Below are 5437 nucleotides of genomic sequence, written 5' to 3' on the forward strand. Positions count from 1 at the left end.
CACAAACACAAGCTTCCCCTCTTCTCTTATCACCGTCCATGCCTCACTCCTACTACTCTTTTCATCGATCTCATACTCGCACACTCCTTCCCCCTCGATATAGTATGACTCTCGCACCACCTCCTAGATGCATCCTTCTCTCTCTATCCTTCTCCCCGTGCCTCATTTGCTTCTAACACACACATGCATGTATACCAATCGATCTCCCAACATATACCTAGGTCGACTTAAACTATTCCCCCCCATCGATCGACGTACCTCACAAGCTATGTCTCTCCTTTCCCTGACAAAGGGCGATTGATCTTCCTATGTAGTTATGTCTGCTTACCAGATCCATATCATCCCCCCTCATCATTTGTGCATGCCTCCTAACACGTCTCTCACACGCACGTACACAGACAGGCAGACATCCCCTCTCTTATTGATATTGCAGGCGTGCCCTCTGGTTGTCTAGCAAGCCTATCCACCATTTGTTAGAAGCAACTCCACTACCACCCCCTCCAACACTCTAGCTCTGTCTCTCTCCCAACCTTATTCCTCTCCTACACATATGCATGGATGCCGATCGATCTCCCTTAATACATGAGGTAGATCGATCTCCCTAAATACATGAGGTAGGCATCTCTCCTCCTCCACACATATACCAGCCATTGTACCTCTATAGTTAATTAGGCCTCCCTCCCCCCCACCACCACACACCGATAGTCGAGCGCTGTAGGTAGGTATCCATGCAACAGAGACAAACTGCACCTGCCCCTCTCTCGTTCTAGTAGGCCAGCCACTCTATATCTTTGACGTGGGCACACACAAATTCTATGGCACTCTTTATCGACCGCGCGCGCACACACACATCATCCCTCTCTTCGATTCTATGGACACCTCAAGTCGATGATACCTCCACTCTCTTATCATGGATCGCCCCCTCTATATATGTGATATATCCAGGACTCTATTTCAGAAACATTGCATATGTTAAATTTTTGATTGACCCCTCCCCCCCAAAAAAACTCTCATGAACCCGCACACTATATCTCTGTATGTTTGTATCTCTCTCACACAAACCCACGTAGCTGGTGTACATATACAAGAAGAGAATAGGTGACCGTGCACGTACTCACTCTTCGTGCCCAGCCACCCCCACGCGGGTACACGGTGGAGCTCATTTCTCTATGAAATGGCAGCCCACGTGCTAATTTGAACGTGTATAGCGGTTGTTTACCAATGGAGGTCATGTACCATGCGTGCACGAAACAAAGTTTGACTTGATGCATTGGCACATTATTTTTAAATAAAGTTATATCGCTCAATAGCACGTACACAAAATATAAAATGAGTTTTATGGAGAAAAAGGTAGTCCGCTCCACTATATACAATGGAGCCTCCCCGCCTGGTTTGTCTCTCTTCAGAGTATCTCACACAAGGCTGCGGTGGCCTCTCTCTCTCACCGTTGGTCACTAATGCGGCCGCATCCCGTCCGTCGGCGGAAAGGGAGGACGTGCATCATTTCTCCATTTGATGGTGCCAAGGCAGCAAGTCCCGATCTACGGTACTCACCGTTCTCTCTGACCAAGCTCCGGCACGGTTGGGCCTACACCACCTTCTCGCTGCCGCAGTATGGGCAGATTCCGCCCGCCGCCGCTCACCTAGTTACATCCCGACGACCTCCAGGTATCCCATCCGGCCTTGCTCAACTGCCCGTCCGCCCACGTCGCTGCATGTGGATCTTCCATAGTTCTTTGCACAAAATGTAGCTCGTCCGGCGTACTTTCCATAATGCAATCTCATGCTCACACCGTTTTAGACAAACACAAATGTCATCAACAACTATCATCAAGGACAAGGAATATGCTTCTTTTTGTCGTCACAACTGTCATCAGCAATATTTTTCTTTTTACAAATTTCAAATGGGCATATTTTAGAGTGTAGATTCACTCATTTTGGTTCGTATGTGTACTCCCTCCGTTGCTAAATATTTTTCTTTCTAGAGATTTCAACAAGTGACTACATACGGAGCAAAATGAGTGAATCTACACTCTAAAATATGTCTATATACATCCGTATGTAGTAGTCCATTTGAATCTCTAAAAAGACAAATATTGGAGTAGTCACTAGTTGAAATCTCTAGAAAGACAAATACTCTGGAGTATATTTAAGAACCGAGGGAGTAGTGCATAGCCACACGGGAGACTCAGACCGGTCGTTGCGCCGCATTAATAGTGAGTAACGAGCAGTCAAATCATCAACCCCACCTGTCCCACTGTAAGTTGCTCGGAAGAAGCAACCATCAATACGCTCTTCTTTGAATCCGCTCGTACTACTCCATTCGTCATTGTTGATAGAGCACACTTCAGAAAAAGAGAAAATCTCTTGGACCAAGGCGACTAGCGATCGGCCTGAAAAATAGCATTGGTACTTATAGCACGGCGTCTATTACTAGAGGAAATAATGCGTACACAGATGCATGCAGTGCCTCCACCTCGGGTAAACACATGCATGCACTTACTCCACTCCGTAGTACTACATCGAGAGAAAATTGCGGTTACCACGCCCTAATTAATTGAGCATTAAACCAAACGCGTCTAAAGTCTCTCTGGTGGTGGAAATGCATTGAGAGAAATGCATCATAATGAAGCGCGCCCTGTAAACTGTGACGAAGGGAGGAGTAGTATGAAGGTGCAAAACCAAGTACGTGTATGGACAGTCGGTCAATGCACCTCCTCTTGGCATATCAGAGACATGTGGGACCGGAGTGTGAGCAAACCGATCTCAATTGATGGCAAAATGGCCAATCCACCATTCCTTGAGAGAGACGAGGAGCAAGAACACACAGACGGGCTCGCATGGAGGCCAAGATATATTCGAGCATGGTTGATCGATATCATCAATACATGTTGGGCTGCCGTTTTTTGCCCTTCTCCGGAATAAATGTGTACTTTAACGGAGATTAAAAAAAATAAGAGTACAGAGGCTCCACCATGCGGTTCTAGTAGTAGTCCTACTCGTACTACTAAACCTTGCGCTTGGCTCTTCGCCTCTTCGTGAAGTCGAACAATGATGGTACTTCACATGTTCGGTACTAGTATAGTGTATGCCTCTGGCAATCTGACACCGAATGAACTGATGCATGTCCACCACCTGGGCGAGGGTACGTTGCATTAGTCAAAAGGCGTAAGCGAGCTTCACCTTGTCCTACAAGCTTCTCCTTGTTCTACGAGTTGACGAAACACACCAACAAGTAGTGCTAGTCCATACTCCCTCCATTCCGGTTAATATGGCTTAATCTTTTTTGTGGCTAAATGAGAGAGCTTTATTTATATATAAGCATTCTTAGGATGATCTACCAATACACTGGTCACTAGGAAGCGAGGTACCCCGCAAAAAAGAAGTAGGAAGCGAGGTGTTTCATCAAGCCAGCTCTCGGCCACATTCAAATTGCAGCAAGCACGGTTCGCACAAAGATGCGCAACAAGGTTTGCTGACCTGTTTACAAGCTGAATAACAAAAAAGAGGAAATATTACCGAGCGCTCCTATTTGTAATAGGATATGAGCTAGAATTAAGCGATAATTGTGGTGAGTGTTCCATGGAATCAACTTCCATTATCACATGCGAGAACCCTCGAAGAGAACCAATGTGTTGAAGATTGCTTTATCGCATTTTAAATATATAATAAGAGTGCAGATGCTCCTCCATCCGGTTTGTAGTACTAGTATATTACATACCTCTATACACTATAGTAGTAGTACTAGTACTAGTAAACTTTGCGCTTGGATGTTCGCCTCTTCGAGAAGTGCAACAATAATAGTAGTAGTACAATGTATGCTTCTGGCAATCTGACACCGAATTAACTATTGCACGTTGACCGCCTGAGCGAAGGAGAGCTTGCATTAACATGGCTTAATTTCAAATGAGATAAATACACTGTCTGTCACTGTATATTTGTAAAAATAAGGTTAGTGGACTTCATAATACGCTCATGGCGCTCAATATATACATTTTCCGGTGTTTATACTGTCAATAGCTCACCTTGGTTGAGTATGTGTGTGCATGCACATGTAGGTTGAGCACTTGAGCGTGACCGTGTGTGTTCCGTTGTGTGCTCGGACATGCATGCATTAGGGCGTCCCGCGCATTTTGCCGTCCATGTGTACGTGTGACTGTTGCATCCACGTAGGGGGAGTACGTGTAGGGGCCACTAAAGGAGAAGTCAAATCACACAGTAAGTTAGTCGGAAGAAGCAACCGTCATTTCACTCTTCAATGACACGTACACAATATAAATTGGTTGATATGGAGAGAAAAAGAAAACCACTATATATACACTAGCAGGAGCCTAAGCTACAAGCCTGTTTGCTTGGGTTTCTCTCTTCACAAGCACAGAACGACAGTGGCCACACCGCTGGTCACATATCCGACCTGATCCCGCAGCTAGGGGAAGGGAACAATGTTCTGCATAGACGCGGTCGACATCGGCGAGGGAGAAAATCCACAAAGAGAGAGTCTTGCACCATTTTACTATAAAAATGCTATTCAAAGCTACTCCCTCCTTCCATCTATATAGGGCCTAATGCGTTTTTCGATGCTAAATTTGACCAAATATTAGAGCAATAATATATGACATGTAACTTACACAAAGCACACCGTTAAATTCGTCTGTGAAAGGTTCTTTCAATGATTAATTTTCATGTTGTGCTTGTCATGTACTATCAATCTTGTCAATAGTCAAAAGCGGTCTTAAAAACGCATTACGACCTATATAGATGGAAGGAGGGAGTATGATCCATGTTATTTCCAATTAAATTTTTTTCGCTTGCTGTATAATGCAGGTAACCTACTCATACCAACATTTTAGTGCATTCCAAATGTCTATACTACCGCTGCAATTCGAACTGAATTTGAATTCATTTCTCTATTTCAATAAGAATCTACAATCATGATTGTTGCCAACTTCAACCATCATTCATGTATTACCTTAATAACACACCACATGGTTACTATAGAGATAGATATGAGCTATGTGTACTACATGAACTCGAATTCTATTTTTTGAATACACTTGATGTTGATTCCAAATAATAGTACATTTGATGTACTAACTATATATTCATAATCTAAACCATGTTCCATACGTGTACACCGTGTTTATCACACATAATATAGTGCTCCGCCCCCTACATTATGACAAGTATTTAGACCTGAGCTGCAAAAGCCACACATTAGCCCAAATTATGATCAATGTTCTATATATTATACGTAGTACTAGCAAGATGCCCATGCGTTCCACATAACATCAACATGATCAAGGGGAGGCCTAATTTGCAAATATGGAGAGGGGTGTGGGTATATTTTTTCAAAATTGCCATAGTTTCCTTCTTATCCATCAGATATAAATCGGACGGCCTATATTGCAGGATGGCAGGCACACCATCATCGACAACT

This window comes from Triticum aestivum, chromosome 2A (assembly GCF_018294505.1).
Source record: "Triticum aestivum cultivar Chinese Spring chromosome 2A, IWGSC CS RefSeq v2.1, whole genome shotgun sequence".
Lineage (NCBI taxonomy): Eukaryota > Viridiplantae > Streptophyta > Magnoliopsida > Poales > Poaceae > Triticum > Triticum aestivum.